The sequence below is a fragment of the Emys orbicularis genome, chromosome 3 (assembly GCF_028017835.1).
Source record: "Emys orbicularis isolate rEmyOrb1 chromosome 3, rEmyOrb1.hap1, whole genome shotgun sequence".
Classification (NCBI taxonomy): Eukaryota; Metazoa; Chordata; order Testudines; family Emydidae; genus Emys; species Emys orbicularis.
Genome location: NC_088685.1, coordinates 149,756,047 through 149,779,157, shown reverse-complemented (window position 1 = coordinate 149,779,157; position 23,111 = coordinate 149,756,047). Strand labels below are relative to the sequence as shown.

At 39.5% G+C, this 23,111-nt stretch overlaps 1 protein-coding gene and 1 pseudogene across 1 annotated transcript in view; one reads left to right on the top strand and one right to left on the bottom strand.

Annotated features, from left to right (window-relative positions):
* The window catches only part of TTC27 (tetratricopeptide repeat domain 27), a 170,756-nt gene that overhangs the window by 72,644 nt on the left and 75,001 nt on the right, over positions 1-23,111 (bottom strand). The window lies entirely within an intron of this gene.
* On the top strand, positions 4,676-4,796 carry LOC135876909 (U2 spliceosomal RNA; annotated as a pseudogene).

Below are 23,111 nucleotides of genomic sequence, written 5' to 3'. Positions count from 1 at the left end.
TCTATGCAGTTTCTTGCTGTGTGGAGTTTTCTACTTGTTAGCTGAAAATATCAGTCTTCCCTGGGCTGATTCGTTTAGTGCCATGGGAGATGAATCTAAGCAGGAGATTATATATATATGCCACCTTCAATGGTGAGGTATTGTCCACTTTCTTTCATTGAGGTTTATGCTACATGTGTTGAGAACACGGTGGTCAATCATTACTGAGCTACAAACTTGACTCATGGCTTTAGGCTAGTGAGGAGTTTTTAGTCCATCCTACTTTCCTCCATATTGAAGCTGAGTGCCCTTAAAGAGACAGCATGAGGTCACTACTCAGAAAGCCCTCTCTTGATGCCAGCAAACTCACCAGTTATCATCCAATCTCTAACCTATATTTTTTAGGGGAGCCACTTCGTCACAGGAGGTCATTAAGAAAGTGGTAGCCAGAGTGGCCTCAACACACTTGATTCCATATAGATGGCTTTAGTCCCTTCCAGTCTGGTGTCAGATGTGGGTATGCTACCATTATCTGTGTTTGCATTTTATTTTTACTAAATGAAAAAAAAAAAAAAGTTTTAACTAGTTGGAGGTAGATGCCAATATAAATTTCTCAGTGAAAGGTATTTCAGCTACATCCAAGGTTCCCAAATGTGGGAATATAAACACAAACCCCACAACCCAAAATGATTAAGCAACTGAACATTCCTAAGTACACTTTCAGGCACTAAAATTTGGACAAGGGCAATACTCTTCATTTCACAGAGTGCAACAGTAATTTGTAGACAAAACAATAAATAGACACGAATAGATCTTCTTAAGAGGTACAAAACTACATCTCTCCCTGTCAGTCAACTATTAATACTTTAGAAACAGCAATAGTTATGACTTCACCTAGGCCTAGACTGAGACTTTATGGGCTTGTCTTCACTACTGGGGTAAGTCGACTTAAGTTACACTATTCCTGTTACGTGAATAATGTAGCTGGAGTCGACGTAGCATAGGTTGACTTACCCCGGTGTCTTCACTGCACTGTTTCGATGGGAGATGCTCTCTGGTCGCCTTACCTTACTCTTCTTGGGAAGCTGGAGTACCGGAGTCGACCGGAGAGCGCTCTGCAGTCAATTTAGCGGGTCTTCACTAGACCCGCTAAATCAACATCTGCTGCATCGATTTCAGCAGCATCGATCTCCCTGGTAGTGAAGATAAGCCTGTGTGCCACCCTGAGTAACGTGAAGATGAATAGCTATGCTGTCCCAGAAACAGCACAGGGAAATAGTTGTTAGTCATAATTCCTTCCCTGGTTCTCCCACTGCTCCAAGAGGACAACAATCTGACAACCTTTATCCAGCAGCAGATCAACTTCACTCATCACTCAGGCTCAGCTGTGCTGGTTGGTTTACGAGAGGCAGAACCAAGGCTCCCCCCCCACACACATACACACCGGTATGGTGGTGGGGAGTAGCACCCCAAGAAGCCTGCCCCTCTCTCCCCGCCAACTAGCAATCTGGGTATCCCATTTTGGAGTAGGTGGGGAGTACTCTGCCCCCTTTTTCCCCCTCTGCACTAGCATGTGGAGCAAGTCCCTTGGGTACCATTGGCTATGAAACTGATGTGCCTTAATCCCCTCAGTCAAATAAGCCATAGGCTGAGGAGAACTTTGACTTAATAACAATCCTGGGTTGTTTTAAAGTTACACACAAACAAAACATCAGGTACACTCTTTAATACTATTGCAACAGAGACATGGTAAATTCTCCTGTGCTATTCTTAATGAAAATACATTGAGCACAAAGCAACCTTTTGTAATATACTGTAACTGCAGTGAACAATTGGAAAACAGGTGTTAGTTACTTTCACTTAGGCTTATTTGTAACTGTATTAGCACTCAGCTCAGTCTCATGCCAAAACCTAAAAATGCTCAGTTTCTCATTTTCATTGCCTAATCACGATGTTCAAAAAAGTACAATGAAATGAAAAAAACTCATTTAAAGATACTACTGTTCACACTCAGGGTTTTAAAGAACAGCTTCGGAACGTGTATTAATAAGTATTGGGCAGTCCTCACATTCCCACTGAGTACGTACTCCGAATATTCCATAAAATAAAATAATTCTAATTATTCTGGGCAGTCTTAAGGCTTTATAGTTCGACCTGTGGCTAAAACTAGACATTAATACACATCACTGTATTTTAAAATAATATACCTGGAAACAATAAAAAATAAATCAAACTTGGGAAAAAACATGCATATCGTACTTTAATGTACTGTGCTACTTACTATAAATTAAGAAAACTGCTTAATAAAACAATTTCAGAAATAAATCTGCTCATTGAAAAAGAATCTTCACAAGAAGTCTTCATTATGTTCATTTTAGAAATTAAACAGAGAAAAGAAAAAAATAAGGGGATCAGCTGTTGGAAGGAGAGAAAAAATGGAAAGACCAACGAAGTTATGTAACTTTTTGTACAACAGCAGATAAACAGTTTCTCAGCAACAGACAACGTGGCACTTTGGTTTAGATGACACAGTATAAATAATGGGAAGATGATTTCCAATCAGAAATAGTACAGCAATTACTATTTGGAAGTAGGGAAGATGTGAGAAATAATAAAGCAGCAGCTTTGGGGAATGGGGGCATACTAATGCAAGTAATCTTCCACAAGGCTGGCACACTTTGTATCAACCCCATTAAAGAGTTCTAGGACTCCCACCTTGCCCCAAATAAATAACAAGCCCTCCTGGACATGCAAGAGACCCTCAGCCTCCCAGGAGCAATTCTCCACATGGAGTGCTCTGGCTTCTTGACACCACTCCACTAAATGAACAGCAGCAGTTCCAGCAACCCTGCTCCTCCTCCTCCTCCTTTCTAAGGAGATGCAGCATCTGTTCCATTCTACTATCTTGCTCTTCTCCTCTGACCGAAGAATCAGGAGCAGCCCGAAGCAATTTTACCAGCCAGGGTGGAAAAAGGTTAATTGCTGCTCCAGAGGCCAGGCAAACAAACAAAAAACAACACCTAACCTCCACTCGCCAAAAAACCCTGAGTGTCACAGAGGTATGGTGTTCTCTGGAAATTGGTGCCCAAGGCAACTGCCTTGCTCGCCCGCCCCTAACATCGTCCCCAAGAATAGTGGTGTCTAGGATTATTTTGTGCTTTCCTCCTCATCCCTTTTAAAAGAACAGGACATTTGGATCCTGGGGGATCCAATAAAGTATAAAGTAACTGGGGAGCTTGAGGCTGTTCTGCTACTTTTTTCTCTTGTGACCTCAAGTGAAAGAGCCACTTGTTCCCTGGTCCCACTCAGGCTACTTGCCCAGGCAAATATTTTACTTTGAGAGGGTTTCTAAAGCTCTGCCATGTTAAATCACCAGACATCAAGCACTTCTTTTTTTTTAAATAAATCTCACACACAAATGAAGTAGAGCACTATCCCCATGAGTGACTAATTATGAAACTGTTTCACTAATTCATCCAGGCAATTTATACTGGAACACTATATCAATACAAACAAAAGCAAAGTGAAAGCTTTTGTATGTTATTCCACTTGTAGCAGAGAGGTATTGTCACACTCTGTATTGAACTCTCTTTACAAGGCACGCATTGTGTATAAAAAAAATCAAACTTGCAGGTTGACAAGACCTGTGAGGGAGTATATGACTGGGCTCAAGTGAACAAAATTCTTGGGTTTTTTTCAGCTGGGTAGCACACACACACCTGTTACTTCACTTCTGGTGGGTGTCTCATTTTTTACATCTACTGTACAATTAATTTATTTTTAAGTGTCTCGGAAAGGGTCTTTCTACATTTTAGAGACAAGAAAAAACAACTTGGAATATGATCCTGAGGACCAGAAGGAGAAAATGAAATTAGGGAAAATTTGATCTGGTCTTAAAAGCACACTTTCAGAGAGGTCTAGACCCAAAATTTAAATCTGGTAAAAGATTTTATGAAACTTGATCATAAGTGTTTCCTTTAGAAAAGGCGTGGTTGCATTTAAATATTCCCACACAGTATTTGTAACCCAAAACTGAAGTACTGATGTTAAAAGCAAAATGAACTAGAAACAGACATGAAAGACTAACTTCTTTTCATACAATGGAATGAATGAAGGCTAAAGGGAAACAACCATCATTAATTGTGAAAAGTTCATTTAAAGAGCCTTTCAGCGTTAATGTAAAGTATTAGTAACAATGTATCTTGTTAAAAAGTGGCCCAATCCTGCAATCAACTATGCACAAGTAAGTAGATCCAGTGAGCTCAATGGAACTACCTCACATGCATTGTTACTCAAGCATATCTTTGCAAGATCTGGGCCTTGCTCCATAAACTGACACAGCATCCCTCTAAGACACTAAAGGCCTCTAAAAATCCATTTCATGAGAAAAGTGTTGAAGAGTTTAACTTAACAGTTAAAACAGAGCTCCAAGTCTGCTTAGTTAAAAAGCAAATTTTTAAAGAAAAACCTGCCCAAAGTGTAGGAGGAGTTTGGGGCACCTTGACTTTTCCACCTTCGTTAAAAAGAACAAAAACATTTAGAAGCCGATAAAATTTGAGCTCTAGTCTAGCATTTGGCTGACTTGGCCAAAATGACAGGCTTAGCCTGAAGGTTTACAGGCCTGATGCAGCGTGCACTGAAGTCAATGGAAAGACTTACAATATTGACCACAGTCCTGATCCTAGAGTTTCAGAACCTATCTTAGAGAACTTTATATTAAATGGATTTTTGAAGAAGGGAGGTGGAATAGGAGCTTGCTCCATCCACTCCATGCATCAACCTGGTATTGCAGTGTTTCCAGAAATGGTGCACCTCCCTCTGGGCAAATATTCTGGTTAAAAGAAAGTGAGAAAATTTTCTTATGTTATTGTCTTGTTTGTAATTTTAATATATTTCTCATTTATCTTGGGCTCCAGCCACTGAGCACTAAAAAATTAAGCACTGAACCTTGAACTTGACTCAATATTCTATTGGAAGAGAGTTTCAGAGGACTGAGGACAGGTTTGATAAAAGCGCATTATTGAGGAAATATATTGGCATATGCTAAACTAGTTGGAATAGCCTAGCAGTTGATGGATTCATGCACTAGTATATTGCATTGCTGTTGTCCAGCTGGGAGGCGATGAAGGTATGTGCGACTGAGGCACCTCATCATCCACCAGGATGGGATGCAATCTCTTAGCTAACCAGAGACAGTAGAAAGTGTTACTCAAAACGCTGTTATATAATTGCTTAGCTTCAGGGAGGAATCCAGGAGAACACCCAAGCAATGGACTGAATTCACCAATTTTGGGTGTGTGCCCTTTAACCAAAGGAAACCGTATTGTGGGTGCAAACTCCTCAAAGTGCTTATCTCTGACCACCAGCATTTTGCTAAGATTCAGCTTCAATCTGTTGTGCACAAGTGGGGCTCAAACTATGGCTGTGATTGTCCCCCAATTGATCTTATTCAGTTACAATGTTGATCGCGGCTACTGTGCCATACCCACTGCCCCTTTGGGGAAGCGCTATTGAAAATGCTATTTGTTGAAAAACAAGTTTGGCTCTTTAGAATGGTACACAACAATCTAAAGCACAAAAGAGACCTACACATGTATGTGCAGCAAGATTAGGTAAAGGATTTTAAAGGCAGTATACTGTCACAGGAATTAAGTGGCTCAAGGGGACATGCACACTCTACCTTTGTAGATAGTGTAGTACTTTCAGAACACATTATCCCTTTAAGAGAGCAACGCCTTGTCTAAAGTGTTTAGGTGAACTGTACTGAACAGGAGAAATTTACACCTGCTTTATACACACACTTAGAAACACACACAAAAATATGATCACATTTGCTAAATTTTACAACCCCTTCACCCTGCCCACTATGACAACTAACACTATACTTTCACTTACTCGTGATTAAACCTACAGACCACTCATATCCCACCTCACTGCTGACAATCGACATGGCAAGACCACCCCTGTGCACTGCTACTGACACAACCCACAGAACTGAGTGCTGAAGTGAAGCATACTGGATCTCTCAAGGCACACATGCACTTGTTTCCTTTGATCGTGAATACAGGTGAAGGTAGGGGGAGGGACATAGCCTCCCTCCCCAATCTCTTAATATCACAATCAAAGCTCTGCCAAGCTGTTCCAACTAATCCCTTCACCATTCAATACAGCTACACCTAACAGTAAATGCACCTGGAGCGCATGCAGATAATTCCCAGTGGCCATTGCCGGCTGGTAGGGACGGGGAGCAGATTTAAGGTTTAAACCTTAACCTGGTTCAGAGTTTTGCTGAATTCAACATTCTGGAAGGGCACGAGGTACTAACAGGCAACCTTAACTCTGCATTAACAAAGTTTTTCATCAGTGAATACACCATAGTTCATATTATGTTTAAACATGGCTAATGGCAAGTGTTAAAATGCAAAATATAGAACATCTGTCATTATGACAATCACAGCAGTGAGACACCCAAACTGCTACAAAAGCAGTTTCAAATGCAAAATCCATCTGAGTGGTGGAATGAGAAGGGTTTAAGATATACATCAGAGAGTCTTAGAGAAAGATTTAATTGTAACCACAAGTTTGGTTTTGACAGCAGATTCCTGTCTTGTTCTGATCCATAACACAGCAAGTCAGTTTATATTAACATTTTTTGTTCAGCTATTTTGTATGTGAACTTGTAAATCTCTGGTTTGGCAAATAGAGGTTATTTACTGACTTTGGTTTAAAATACAACATAAATAAATGCCTATCTAGGCTGTAGGTGTCCTTCCTATTAAAATATATAGGAAACAAAAAATCAAAACAGCACATCTCTCCACAGATCACCAGTCAACAGAAACATTGTAATTCAAAAACTAACATCCTTCATATTCCATTTGCATTTTGAAGGATGTGCTCTTTTAGTTATTATCAAGTTTCTATCACATCACTCTATTGTTCACCAAACTTTCGTTGGGCTGAAGGTACTAAGAAAGTCTAAAATAAATCATATAACTATATTGTATATAACTATTACCAAATATATTTTTAAATAGAACACCGTTAAGTTACATTAACTCTATTTACTATTTTTGTTGGGTTTATAAAGAATCTTTTTTGCCATTCCAGTTTACAGCACTGCTCTATTTAAGTGCAGAAAATAGTTTAAATACAGATTTAAATACAATCAAAATATTTTGTTGCTTAGCGACTAAAATTTTTGTGGAAAATAATACATTAGTTACAAGCACATCTGGCAATTCACAAGAAATCTATTAATTTTTAGCTATACTTACATCAATAGCTTAATTTTACAAAAATTATCCCAGTACATATCTTCAGCATTCTCATGGGTGATCTTATTTTTATTAAATCTTTCCAATAGCTAGCTTAGTTTAATAGTGTACGCATTTGGTGTTATGGAATTTGGCTGTGGATTAACCAATTGTTTGTCTTAGAGCTTAAATTTAACAAATCCAAACATGTTAAGGTATGAAAATGCACAATTTGGGCACCTATACAACCTTAACCCTGCCCTGTATTACTTTGCAACATTTATATGATTATGACTGTCACTTTAATGTTTGTAGTCCTCCCAGAATAGATGAAACTGAATTAAAAGATACTTAACACTTTATCTATTCTCTCATGTTACACATTTTAAAATAACTGTAACTCCTAAACTAATTAAGAGATTTACTTGTAAATTCTCAGTTGTTCTTTAACTGTCAAATGAATTCAGTGCTGCAACTTTGGGGAGTATATGCTGTATTTTTATTCATAACTTACAAATGTAGAATTTTTTTTACATAACCACCAAAACAATGTAAAACTTGAGAGCCTACAAATCAAAGCATGAAGAGGCATATAAATGTTTAGCATATCTGGCACATAAATACCTTGCAACACCGGCTACAACTGTGCCATGCAAATGCCTGTTCTCACTTTCAGGTGTGTAACAGGGTGCTGGGTAGGAGAAACAAGCCAGGCCCCTGTTAGCCCTGTTCCAGAGGAAGGGTATTAGTTGGGCTGGCTGAAGGGCCACGCCCTAATTACCAGAGTGGATCCACCTGCAGGCCTGGGTAGCCAGCCTGCCCTATAAAGCTGGCTACAAGACAGGAAGCAGGGGGAGACAGGAAAGGGAGGAGCGTGGGCTCTAGAGCCCTGCTGGCTGGGAAGCTAGTAGTCTCCAGGAGTGTTGGTCTCTAAATACTTGTAAATAGTAGGAGGTGGGAAGGGACACAAACAATAAAAGGTCACGGGTGCTGCACTTCAGTTGGTCTCTGACTGTGTTTGTGGAGGGGCCGGGAGTGGACGCTGCTACAAAGTGATATTGTAAACAAGAAGTGGGCAGCATTATTTCCTGCAAATGTAAACAAACGTGTTTGTCTGAGCGACTGTCTGAACAAGAAGTAGGACTGAGTGGACTTGTAGGCGCTAAAGTTTTACATTGCATTAAAAAATAAGTTTTTTTTGTACATAATTCTACATTTGTAAGTTCAACTTTCATGATAAAGAGATTGTACTACAGTACACTGGTATGACGGGTATTTCCAAATAACTATTTGGGAATTTACACCACTCAGTATGGTACCTTGAGCACCTTCTATTAATTCCTCATCTTCACAAGTACTGCACAAGAGATGCAGTTAATACTTCATTTCATGCATCATCATCAGGATGATACATACTAATATGAAAAAAATTGAGCATCTCTAAAGATTTGCTGTCTTGAACAGAAGTAAGCTGATTACTTACAGGAATAATGTCACTTTGTGTATAAAACAATCTGAGAAGAAGTTGTAAACATCCATATTCATTAATCACATCTTATTTGCTATAAAACCTTCATGTCTTCTACAGTTGTGAAGAAGATTTTTCCAGTAGAATTTCACTGCATGTTATTCTAGATACACTATTACAAATTCTAATCCTATTTGGCATAGCTGACTTTCAACATTTAAGAGTGTTATCTCCTTAGAGAGATACAGCATATAGGCAGTGTAAATCCCCTCATATATTGAAATTTTAAATGCCCTACAAATATAGCTGTTATAAGAATTAGGTTTCTTATGAGGATAATTTAAAAGGACGTAAGTGCAGTCTTTTGACAGAGAGAAGCAGTCTCTAGGCAGAAATGAAATTTGATGACTTTAAGGGATTCTGTCTCAGAGGTTTATAATCCATTTAAGAAAAAGTAGTCATTGAAGGGCTTTTGCTCTAGCTTCTCTAGCACTCTCACAATTTTGAGACTATTTGGGCCTCATTTTCCATCACATCCACTTTATGCAGAAAGTTTTGATTTTCATTGATCCCTTTCTCTACTTTGAGATGTCCATCTCAGAAGAAATTGCCTCCAATTTTCTATGGATGCAGTCAAGTCTCTTCTTGCATGCTATTATGCCTTTTCCTTTACTCCCTAGATTTACTGTTCAGCGAGTTGGTGATAGAAAGTGCTGTGATGTAGCACTGCAACTTCTCATCTACTGAAAGATAACTACATATACACCCCTTAATACTGAGTGCCAAGTACATCAGGTCCAGTTCAAAAAGATGAATCCCTAACACTACAGCATTTCTAAACTGAGCCTTGTATCACCCATAATGTACCGTGGTTGTGTTGTGTTAATATATTTATTTCTTCAGTACATTACAGTACAGTTGATATAGTTAGTACATTAGCTTTCCACATTAAAAAAAAAAAAAGGTTCTAAATCTTCATTTAGGGAACAAGCAAAAATCTTTTAGTGGTCGGTAGCCTCATCTCCTGCTTGCTCCACATCTCACAGACAGAAGAATTGCTGAACAGGGAGAAAACTGAAACATAAAGGATGCTGCAGACACTTTGCCCGTAGCTGTCAGAAGCTGCACTCAACACATCTGTTAATGCCTCACTTTCAGAAGCACTAAACTTAATTCATGTCTTAAAAGAAAAAAATTAAAATGATTTTGGATGAAAACCCAATACTTCAGCTACAAATCTAAAAAATAAATTTTTAGTAGGGTTCTAAAAGCAATTTGTTATTAAAAATTCCTATATGTTTCTATATTATTGTGCTTGTAGTACTTTTAGCAGGAAATTGACTATATATTTTTTCCACTTAGATTTAAACATTTTAGAAAAATACCCATAAATCTTTGCAGTTAAAGCCTGCAAAGGGAATTAACTTTTGTATTGGAGCAACAGTATTAAAATACTATTTCTAGTGAAAAATCCATGATTTGTGTTGTGTGGTCAAAATGAATTAAATTCCAGATATTTGTAACAGCATTCTCAGTTTTTAAAACCAGTGGCCTCAGAAGTCTATGAGGTGACGCTAACAGACCTTGAATGTGTCTCTCCCTCAGTTTACATTCCTTTCTCTGAAAATATAATTTAATATCTTTCCAGTAATCATTCAGTAAAAAGGGGATTCTTTCAGTATAATCAACTTGAATCAACTGATTCAAGGTGATTGTAGCTACTTTAGTTAAAATTTCACAAAGAAAAATATATGCACAGGGCAAGTGATAAAACATCCAATTGCTCTATTACCCAAAATATCAGATTAGTATTCCAAGTTGCCTATTCGTGTGTCTCCTTCAGTGTTATGTAGGGAAAAAGTGGCATTACCTTCGTTAAGTCTTACATATTTTCTGGTGCCACTTAAATCACAATTTTAACTGCCTCCTTTTGGACTTTAAATCAGGTAAAGAGGTCATAAATACTGCACAAGAACTGATTCTGCAAGAGATATTGCCAGGTGTTGCTTTTTAAAACAGCTTAGTAGGTGTTTTTTTGATGTATGATCAGATGCTCTGCCAAGCCATAACTTTTTACAAAATTTCTGTCAAAAGGGGGAAAATATCCCCATTATCACTTCACTGGTGTCATTTTTCACATCTCTTCAAATTGTTATTTGAACACTTAAATTGGAGCATTCAGTTAATTCACTACCTGTTTTAAAAAGTGTTGATTATTGTTCACCTGAAGTGACAGAGAAAAAACAAATCTTAAAATTATCAGAATGACAGGGCAAGAGAGATTTACTCTCTTGTATTGGCTTGGGAGATCAGCACACACAGCTAGTGCCATTTTCCACTATTAACTCTAATATCCCATATATTTTTCAGTTGGTTTAGATCACACATTCAGTACGTCTTTTCCAGAGACTAGAGCTGCTCATTTAAATATATGACAAGGGTTTATTTCAGTCCATAAAAACTAATCCTGGGAATGTACAACTAAAATAGCATTTCACCACAACAGGTGTTAGCTGAACATCAGCAGAGCTGGGCTTAAAGCTCTTAACCACAGCCATTAGAAATACCTCTTCTGGTGTTAAAATCAAGAGCAAGGCCAAGACACAAACAGTGATCTGCACCAAGGGACAGTTTAATTAGAAAAGTATTCCTAAAATTTGCTTTGTCTAGTCTTGTCTAGTATCCTATGCACTAAAGTTATAACACTGTGTAATTATAAATATAGCTTACACTTTTGGTTTTAACTTGCCCATTTCAAATTTCAAAGTGATTTAAAAGTGACACACATTTGGGTTCTTTTACATTTTAATTCATGTGAAGTAAGCTTATTCAAATAAGTTGTTTCACAATTAGATACAGACAGATATATTTGTACTAGAATTTTCACATCAAAACAATCGTAAAAACTTTTTTGTTGCATAGACCCAGGTATTGTTTTTTCCCAGTTAGGATTTTATTATAAGTTTTCTCTCCTCCCTTTCTCCCCTGCCCCATCAGTTACCACATCACCAAGCATATTTTCCCAGCAGGAAAGTCGCAGCACTGTTCCAAATGTCTGCCTTTAACAGCTAATCATACTGTTCCTTAAGCTATGTCTACACTTAAAATACTACAACAGCACAGCTGTGGTGCTGCAGCTGCGCCACTGTAGGGCTTCAATGTAGACACTTAATACAGTGATGAAAAGGGTTCTCCCATCGCTGTAGTAAAACCACCTCCCTGACAGACGGTAGGCAGGTCAACAGATGAATTCCTCCATCTACCGAGCACTGTCTTCATGGGATTTAGGTCAGCTTAACTAAGTCGCTCAGGGGTGAGGATTTTTCATGCCCCTGAGCGATATAGGTTGGTCAATCTAGAACAGTCTAGAGACTAGGCTTTGGCATAGTCCCAAATGATATCCCAAAGTCCAGTAGCTGTTGAACTGCACTCACCTAAAATACAGATTTAAACTTCTTAAATATCTTTAATTACCCTTGAATCTGCAGGAGGCTGAATGCCTTCAGCTCTCACTGGATTCGAGAGAAACTGAAGTTACGCTAAGCATCGCCGAGTAGATGCTCAACATAATCAAGCTGTGTGACAGCACAAAAGGTTAGAAGGAAAAACATTTTCCTCTCACAAAATTTAGAAAGTATTCTATTACAATGTGTAAGACAGAAAAGGCTATTTTTAAAGTGCACTTTCCACTCCCTCTCACTCCCCCCGCGCGCAAGTCCTGCGCTGCCATAACGGAGCAGCTCTCCCTTCTACATCTAGATTAAACCCAGTGGGGTTCTTTGGTTCACTTTTTACCTCCACACCAAGGCCATGTCTACACTTATCGGTAGATCGGTGCTGCTGTAATCAATGCAGCAGGTGTTGATTTAGCAGGTCTAGTGAAGACCTGCTAAATTGATCGCAGAGCATTCTCCGGTTGACTCCGGTACTCCACCGGAACAAGAAGAGTAAGGTAAGTCAAGAGACATTGCAGTAAGTCGACCTAAGCTACATCAACTCCAGTTATGTTATTCACGTAATTGGAGTAGTGTAACTTAGGTTGACTTATTGCAGTAGTATAGACACGGGTCTAGTCAGTTTGAATATATTCTTTCCCTGTCACCCTGCTTATAGGAAGCCACCATTGCTGCTCTTTATCAGCATCTTGCAATGCTGATCATACGCTATAATCTCTGGGCAGCTGCCAATGCTATTTTCTTTATTAGCTGACTTGTAGGCGGCACAAAAACCGTGCTGTCCCTTTTATCATTTCTGTAATGTATATGAGCCCCACTGTACTTCAGCCTCCTGCAAAGCTGTATGACATAGTAACCTGTTTGGAGGACTGGCAACAATCATTTTGTTCCTGAGAAAATAAATCTTCCAATCTTGGCTCACACTTGATTCCCCAACTCTTAACAGACAAAGATATAAGCTTTGTAATTTTATTCCTCTGTCTCTGGTGGGGGGAAGGGGGAATTAAATGAAGCTTTATTTACTTCAAAAATTGCTGACTTAATAAGAGATCAGGGGTTGCCTTGCATCCTATTATGGCTACCCACCCAGTGTTAAGTGGACTATTGAGACATAGGTAAATTTGCTGAGTAAGTTATATCAGTTTAGGCACTTGTTCAGATACCCAGCTGTGTGTTAGAAAGCAGATGGAAGGCTGCAGAAATGACTGTAATGTTCTTACAGAAATCAGCTATAAAAACTGAACATCTCTTTAAAAAGGCATAAGAATCACATATTTTAGAGTTAGGGCTTGTCCACATGGGGAAGTTAGTGCAAAGCAAGTATGGTGTGAACTTAAAATGTACTAGCTATTCCAGGATTTTTCCTCCAAGTAGACAAGTCCTTACCCTTCTAAATAAAGAAGTGAAACTCCTAGTTGCTTCTATATTGTAAAGGCAAATAGTTACATTCTGTACCTAACACTTTGAAAAACAGATAAGGAATAATAATTTACATTTAAAAGGCTATAAATTTACCCCTTTCAATGTAAATATTTAGGAGACAATACTGAATAGTGCTAATCAGTACTGGATTTTAAATCACTTAAATGTATCCGCTACTTATTAGCGAAGAGTCTGTTTCAACTTCAACCACAATGTTGCAAAGAATATCCTAGATCTTGGCTCCAAAATATTATGCCACTCTCTTCATTAGAGCTCTTTATACATTTTTACTCCTTTCTATATATTTCTTCCATCTGCTCTAAAAAGCAGTTTCTCTGTCTTATAAATAACTAAATAAGGGTAATTCCTATCCACTACCCTTTTCCTTATTCATATTAATTTTTGTGTGGTATTTGGGCTCAATTGAAAACAAAACTGAAGGACCGTTAGTGAAAAAAGATCCATGTCCAACAGAGGAAAGCAAGAGTCAGGCCTGACAGACCACCTCTCTTTAATCTTTCCTTTGCTGGTGGAGATGGTGGCGGTTAAAGCCATGCAAGGCTGCCCTAAGCAGAGTCTCTGCTCCAGCAAGAGTATTATTAGCCATGAAAGTCTCCCTTTTCTCCAGTTCTGGCTAGAGGACATAGGTTTGGAGGCTGGAGCAAGCCATCTCTTGCCCAGCACTTCTCTTCAGCAGGTTTTCTGGAGTTTTCAGGAGATGGATGAAAGAGAATGAGAAGACAAGAAGTTTCCATCTCCCACTTCTCTTCACAGATATCCATGAGGGGAAGAGAAAGAATTGGGCCAGAAGAAGCTGTCATTCCCTTCCAATTCTCATTTTTGCACATAAAGGGAGGGAGAAAAGTTAGTCAAGACTTCGCATTTAAGCTGGTTGTTTTTCGTGTTTTTCTTGCAAGATCTCCTGTCTCACATTGACACAAAATATGTCTACACTTTATGGAGCAAAAGAAACCCGTCTGGTCTAGCTGCATATACTGGAACCTGACATCCTGTCACGGGTAGAAAAAAATCCAACCATGAGACGTCCCAATTTCTTTTTAGTGAGCTGCGAGTAATGGGCTGCAGGACTTCCATTTCTCATTCAGCAGGGGACCAGGCAAAAGGAGTCTACCCTGCCTTCTCTGGGGATAGAAGCACACATGGGAGTGCTGTACAGTGTCTCTTGCAGTGCACATTGTATAAGAGGAAAGGAAGTTAAAGGGGAAGTGAGTGTTAGAGGAATATCAGTCTCAGTGGATGGACAGGTGGATGGAAGAGTGCATAAGATGTGCACCTCATGGTGGAGAGCATACGTATGGAATTAATATCTAAGTGAAAGTATGCAGGAGATGAACATATTGGATGCAATGAAGAGTTTCTAATGGGGGACAGCAAAAGATAAAAAGTCTTGATTTGGACTTGAATATCATAGGGACACCAGAAAGCAAATTCAGACTAATTTGTCTCAAAGGAGAAGAATAAAAATAGTAACAAGGACAGACATATTACTTGCATACACAGCCAAGAGCATGATTCAATATTTATGCATAATGCAGTCCACTCTTTAGCTGTTAAATTTAGGGTGGAATTTTCAAAGATAACTAAGGGCTTGTCTACACTGCCCTGCACTTTGAACTACCATGTGGAGGCTGTGGGAATTAACTAAAAGTTTCCTAGTTTGCATTAGTAAAATCCTTTTCAAGCAAGATTATATTAATGTGAACTAGGAACCCTTTAGTTTGCACCCACAGAGTCCAAACGGGGCTGTTACATCACAGCACTTTGTCGTGTACTGCTATTCACGACCCAGTAGTCCAAACTGCAGGGCCATGTACATATGCCCTAAGTGGCTTAGAAAGGAGCACAAATCCAATTCCAAATCACTTAAGGATGGGATTTTCAAAAGTGCCTAACAAATGTTTAATCAGGCTCAGTGACTAAATGTTTTCACAAATGTGTGACTTTTTACAATAACTACTCTAGGATTCATCACTTTCTAAAGATACTATAGGTATATCAAACAAGTGTTGACACCAATACTTTATCCCTACAAATTGCAGAATCCACTCTTGATGTTAAAATTTTCATTATTTGAATATTCTATCAGAACAGATATAAGTAGAATGGTACCTATTCAGCTTTTAAGAGCTCACCACTCTCCAAATATACTACAAACTACATACATTTAACCTTCCTATATTTGTAAAGGATACTAGATGATTTTCGGTGTTATTGCTTTGACTGGAATTTTTTGATAGAGAGTTTTAAGGAACATATTTCACCACTAAAGTAAACTTTCTTCATAGATACTTACAATCAACTTTCTTCAGGAGAAGGAAAAAATTGAAGACAAGGAAATGTCACAAAGAAAGAGGATACTGTTTTATTTAAAGAAATTTGTTTTCAATGACCAGTGAAGGGTGAAACCACATAAGATATATCTTCTATTTTCACTTAGAATGGAGTCAAGCCATATTACTGACATACTCTACTTGGCCAAACATATCACTTATTCTGTGTTATGCTGAAAACCACTTCAGTCAGGCTTGACTGTAGTAGCATTGTCTTTTTTCAGGTTTGGGGTTTGGATTTGTTCCTGAAATAGCGTAAGGGCAGACTTCCACACCACATCACTGCATTTATTTCCTAAAGTCCAATCTTAACAGCAATAAATCAGGCACTTGGATTCAAATTAGAAGAAATTAACTCTTTGAGACCACTGATAAGGATTTCCCTAGACATTAAACAATAATGCATGTCTCATAACTGTTAAGCATCAGGAATTCCAGACTCAGTGCCAAGGATGTAAATGCAGCAAGTGCTCGAGAACTTTATTGAAAAACTGAAATTTGTGTACACTAAACTCATTCAGTATTACAATCCACAAACTGAGTTCAATTTAAGTTTTGCTAAATAGTTCAACTCCTGCAACTAATGCAAGATTTTCTTAGGACATGATATAGAATGATTTTATTTTAAATGTTGTAGACCAGTGGTTTTCAAACTTTTTTTCTGGTGACCCAGATGAAGAAAATTGTTGATGCCCACGACCCAATGGAGCTGGGGATGTGGGGTGAAGTAAGATGAGGCCCTGAAACAAACTCTTGTGTCAGAGGCCCAGTCTGAGGCCTGAAGCCTGAACCAAAGTACTTCCAGGCATTGCTAAGCAAAAGCTGGGCTGTGAGCCAGACGCAGGCCCCACTCACAGAAGTTGGCGAGAAGAGGGTTGCTAGAAGCAGGTGCATCCACACATAAGTGCTAATAAGAGGAACTTGTGCCAAGATAGCATCAGAACACTCCACAGAGATAACAAGGAACAGGCAGGTGCATATTAAAGACAGGGTCAAAAGGACAACATGATGGATAGATTTGTTTGAATTGACATGATCAAAGAGGGAGACAGCCCCCAATGAGTCAAGGGGCTGTACTTCAATACGTCAGTAGGGATGAGTAATCTGTCCTGTAACTGTATAAAAGTAGGTCCCGGAGTGCACATCTTTGTCTGGGTCAGTGGAAAGTCTGCGGGGCAGTGGAAAGTCCAGCCACTGACTGAGCCGATCCATTGCCAGGGGACACAAATTCGTAGTATATCTTGTAGAATCTACGGAAAACTATTACTGTGCTTCATTTGACAATAAACCTGGCTCGGGTTCCTTCATACCTTACTAGAGTTTGTGGTCTTTGGGAGTTCTCTCGGGGTTTGCTGTGTCAGCTATCTGCGCAGAGCCGGGGCAGCACACAGAGGGAACATGCATGCAGCCGACTGTTATCATCGAACAAGAGCAGAGCACCACACCGGTAGCCACTGACAACAAGGGGTTGGGGTGAGGGCTGCAGGGTTGGACTGGGAATGAGGAGTTCAGGGTGTGGGGGGGACGGGACTCTGGAATGGGGAAAGGGGTTGGGGTGTGGCAGGGGGTCAGGGCTCTGGGCTGGAGGTGCAGGCTCTGGGGTGGGGCTGGGGATGAGGGGTTTGGGGTGCAGGAAGGGCTCCGGGTTTGGGGGGGCTCAGGGATGGGGCAGGTGATTGGGGCACGGGCTTACCTTGGGTGGCTCCTGGTCAGCGGCACAGCTGGGGTGCTAAGGCAGGCTTCCTGCCTGTCCTGGCACTGCGGACCACGCTGCACCACGGAAGTGGCCAGCAGCAGATCTGGCTCCTAGGTGGAGGCGCGTAAGCACCGCCCCCTCAGCTCCCTGGCCAATGGGAGTGCGGAGCCAGTGCTTGGGCAGCACGTGGAGCCCCGTGGCCCCCCGCCTCAGAGCCGGACCTGCTGCTGGCCGCTTCTGGGGTGCAGCACGGTATCAGAACAGGTAGGGACTAGCCTGCCTTAGCCAGGCAGCACCGCCGATGGGACTTTTAACAGCCCAGTTGGCGGTTCTCACCAGAGCCGCCGCAACCCAGTGCCTTACATTCCGCGACCCCGTACTGGGCCGTGACCCGCAGTTCGAAAAACCACTGTTGTAGACAACGAAGTGTCTGCATTGTAGGAAACAATATGTGTACGTTGGTGATTTCCAACCATTTCATGCTCAGGGTAAAACACATCATTTTAAAGAAGGTCAGGGGAGCATAATCAATACTTTGTGGCAGAGTCTCTGCCCTGTTCCATCCAGATTAACACACAGTGAAATGAAATCCTTCCCAAGACTCCTGCTGTGGATTCCCCTGGCCTGGGGGAGTCCCTAGCAAGTGTAGAACTGGTGGACTTGGATCCTATGGCTCCCTACCTGCAGCCCCTCACACAGGGACAGTCTGGAAGTGGGGAGAACCCTATCTTATGCCCGGCTTGGCACTAAATGTATTATCAAGCAATGCCATAATAAAATTAAGGCTGTTAAGGTGTGTGATGTTAAGTCCAGGGGAAAAACAAAACCTCTCCAGACTGGTAAGGCATACCAGGGCAGCATCCACAGTTCCAGGCAAGATGTTACTGGGAGTTTAGCATACCTGGCTTACCCAGTTTTGAAAGCCAGCTTTCACCAGAGGAATTCTGTCCACCACTGTCTCACATGTTCCGTCTCCTATTTGTTGTATCACTAGAAATTCGCCCATACATGTGACTTGCTGAGTGAAAGACGCACACACACCTCAGCTGCCACTTGGTGGGTTACCAATTCACAATTTTATTACAACAATCACAGTATCTGGGTTAAGCGTTTTCATGAATTTCTGATTTCTACCTTCAGTCTTGCAAAATTTGGCCCTTTCCCAAAATTGTCACCATCTCCCATTACTATCAATGAGACAAAGATTGTCCCCAGCAAGAGCAAGTCCCTTTAATCTTTACAGGTGAAAGGGAGACTGCCTCCAGGCCCAGCAAAGATGGCATTTACGTTCCAGTGTTTTCCAATGGGCCTAAAGCCACGTGGCCCTCAGTGAAGATGGTGGCCTCCTCAATTACGATGTGAGGGCTAGGCAGCAGAAACAAAAGAGACTGAGGGCAGCAAGGGGAGGATGTGTTAGGAAAGAGGACCAAAAATTATGACAAGCAGATGAAAGTGGGGAGGAGGTGGCTAACTAAAGTCTCAGCTTTTTGAGGCAAGGGACTATCTGTTATGATTAGGTGAGATTCTCAACATTTGTTAAAACAAAACAAACAGTTCTAGCTCTTGTGTCTTTGGAGAAAAGCTTGAGAACATGAATTGGGTGTAACTTAAAACTCAAAAACCAGAAAGCAAATCAAGGAACCTTTTAAAGTCATGATTTCTTGGCACTTGACTCATGATTTTGGAACATATGTGGCTGGCAATACTAGGATAGAGAGGAAGAGAATGGCAGTTATCCTCGCCCTTGGGAGGAGATGGCAAGTGGAATCCTCTTTATGGAGTGAACAGAAAGGGTATATTCATGGTTGAATTTTTACCTGAACTGGGGGTGGGCAAGTAGTGAAAAAGAAATTGGAGGAAGGTGAAACAATGTGATGTTACTTTTAAAACCACATGATTTTTGCAGGGTCCAACTCATGGTTTTTGCATGCTTGGGTTTGCAATACTATAGTCTTATAACTCCCTGATCTAGGCAACTATCAGGTTTCCCACAACACACTAATGCAGCATCAGCTGAAGGCATTACTGTTTGGTGACAATGCACCATTTTACAAAAGCAAGGCTGGCAAATGTACATATGCTGAACTACTGTAGAAACAAGCTATTTTTGTCAAGGGGATATTGAACATACACTATTGATAAACCAGACATTTTACAGAACAATACAAGTATTAATAAAATACTATTTTATTTAAAATGCTGTGTGAAAACTGGGTTAAGAAATACCAGTTTCATGTGAAAATCCTAGTTACTTTCAGCTGAATATAAAAATGCAGTTCATTCAAAGGCTATAATGAACTAATTTCAAGCTGTAGTGTGTTATTTTTTCTTCTTTAATAATCTGGTAAAGATCTTATAATTTGCGTAAAATGATAATTTGTATTTAAAAACACTACCCCCGGGGTCCTGCAGCTTTGAAAGCAAAAGAAAAAGGATGAGAGGAAGAAAGACCTTATGGTTGAGGCACTGGACTGAGACTCAGGAAACCTGGATTCAATTCTCAACTCTGCCACAGAAATTCCTCTATTACCTTAGGCAAATCTCTCAATCTTCCTGTTTCTCAGGTTCCCCATCGGTAAGATGGGGATAATACTTTTTTCCCCTTTTTTGTTTGCCGTGTCTATTTAGATTAGACTTTTTGAGGCAAGGGACTATCTGTTATGCATTTGCAATAACACCCAGCACAAAAGGGCACAATTTTCTGTTGGGTCCTCTAGGCATTACTCGAACAAATAGAAATGAGGCTCATTAAATCATTTTAACATACTATATTTTTATACAATTTTAGGGGTGAACAGAGCTTTCTTGTGTCTAACTCTTAAAATAAGTCAGAATACAGCAAGGTAAAGCGGTTTAATAACACTAATTATTATTATTATTATTACCAAGATCTGTTAGACATCTAGCAAGAGAATTACATTCATGTACATAATTATATGTACAGTTTACTATTGGGGTATGACTTCATTTCCATAGAAAAAGGGTGTGGACAGAAATACATAATATACTCACTGCAATGGTAGTGATAACCATGAAATAAACTGCAGGACTATGTAAATTATGGCCTTTAATCACACAACTTTAACTGCCATATTTGCTTTCTGTCCACTACTATTTCATATCCCACAGGATTGTGATTAACGCTCCAAATCTTTGAACTGTTTCAAATCTCGGAGATGATCTTGAAAATAAAATCAAAACAAGCTGCCAGATATACGGTTCCTTCCTTTTCCCTAAATATAAAATCTCCCAGAGCAAGCAATATTCAGTCTCAGGATATAAAACATACTTGTGTAGCTGCTGCTGTATTTAAATGCTATTCTAATTCAGTTTATTCTTAGCTTTAACCTCTAGTCAGTAATGTTTACAAAGGATTTTTTTCACTATTCAATAAAATACTCTCTACTAAGATACAAGAGGGGAAAATATAGCAGTCTAAAAGTCTGAATGCAGAATCTTTACTGTTTGTGTTCCCACATTATACTTGGCTCGAGCCAGTGTTTTTATAGGACTTGATTCAGCAAAGCACTTTAGAAAATCCTTAAGCATATGTTTGGACACTTCGCAGAATCAAAGCCATAAACCCTAAATTAACTAAAAAACTTAAAATATAAAAAATAAAAAAAAACAACTTCCTCCTTTGTGCCTCTTCCTTCTCTGTCCAGCAGCTTATGGACTGAAATATTTTGAACAAGAGTCTTAATTGATGAATCCCCAAAAGTACAATCCAATTGGGAGAATGCACAAAAGTTTGGATGCTTACCTAAAATTCTGGAGCCAATTAAATTTTACATGCAATTCTACCTCCAACTGCACTAAAACATTAGGTGTTTACATTAAGAAACCACCTCTCCTGTGTTGGAAAACAGAAAGGAGGTTGTAAACTCTCATCTAAAAGGAAGCCTCAAGCTGGGTTCATCCTCATCTAATTAAATTTTATTTTTTCAAACAGGTAGATGAGTAGAATAAATTGACATCACCAATTGATGCTCTTCTAGCATTGATTTCTTTAGTGATAATACATGAATTCAAGGTATTAAAACATTTCCCAATAGCACGGTCGATTAGGCGGAATGAAAAGTACCAAATGATTGTACTTAATTGCAATTTTAAAATATAACCAGTCTTATAGGACTGTGACAAAGGATCTGGCACTTGTCAATAATTCCTATTTAACAATATAGAATGACTGATATGAGGGAATTAGGAGGAAAAAAATAATTTCTGCTTAAAAGTCCAATATACAGAAATAGTACAGACTGAGCTAATTTAGTCTAATACCAGGACAAATTTAACATGCAAATCAGAATTCTGGATTTTCTTGGATAGTTATGGAGCAAGGAAGGTCAAAACCACCTTTGAAACGCTTGACTGAGAACCAGGAAGTTGGGGGACCACTGCAGAACTAGGCCATGGGGCGGAAATGAGAGTAAGGGGAATGTTAGCATAAAGAAGGGACACTAACCACTGTATGGAGAACAGAGACTATTTCATCAACCCCCAGTAGATACACCACATCAAACAGCACTTTGTTGAAATGTGGATGTAACTTCACCCTGTTTTTATAATGAACTCTAAAACCTTTCAGCTGAAATCAATTATAGTAGTTACAACTTGACCAAAAAATTGATGGGGGTGGGATGAGGAATCCTGGGACACAGCAACCAGGTTGGCTAGGGGAAAAAGTGAGCAGAGAAGAAAATCTGTTAGTCACTGTCATCAAATTTAGTTTGCTTAACTTTTCAGAGCACAAGACGACCAAACCATTTCTTTAATTGTAATGTGGTTTTCTTGTTCTTTTCCTAATAAATATTGTTTAATGAGACCTTTGAAGTCTGTTGCTTGGGTAATTCCTTGCAGACTGTACCAAAAAACAAACTATCCAAAGAAGGAAAAGTGTCTGAAACCTCCCCCCATTCAGATTCTTGCTCCCAAACCACACTACAAAAGCAGTTCTCTCCTATAAGATGTGTTGCAAGCAGTGCTGCCAGTCAGGTGGACTCACTAAAGACACAGACCAGAGAGGGGAATAGAGTTTAAGGAGATAAAAAAAAATGTCCGTTATGTATAAATATGATGTTCTATAAAATAAAGCAACTTCAAACTGACCATTACTTAATAATCTCAGTCTTGGAATGGAATGCAAACTTGTCCCCTGCAACACATGAACTACAGCATCTAATTTTTTTAACCTGAAACCACAAAACACACTGAAAATAGTAACAGCAAAAATCATTAAGAATTCTTTGCTAATCCTACTCATAATACCTTATAAACATACATACTAAAAACTTTGTGAACAAGAACCCCAGAAACCATTTGAGCCATTGTGCATGACAATTCATCAGCATGAAGAGGCAGCTTCAGATTCTACTGTACTCAAGAGGCAGCAATCCGATTTCCCAGCAATGCTAGTTGGACCAGAAAGCATACATATATTAAATTAGCAGTAAAATTTTGGATCTTGACATTCCTAGAAAGTGA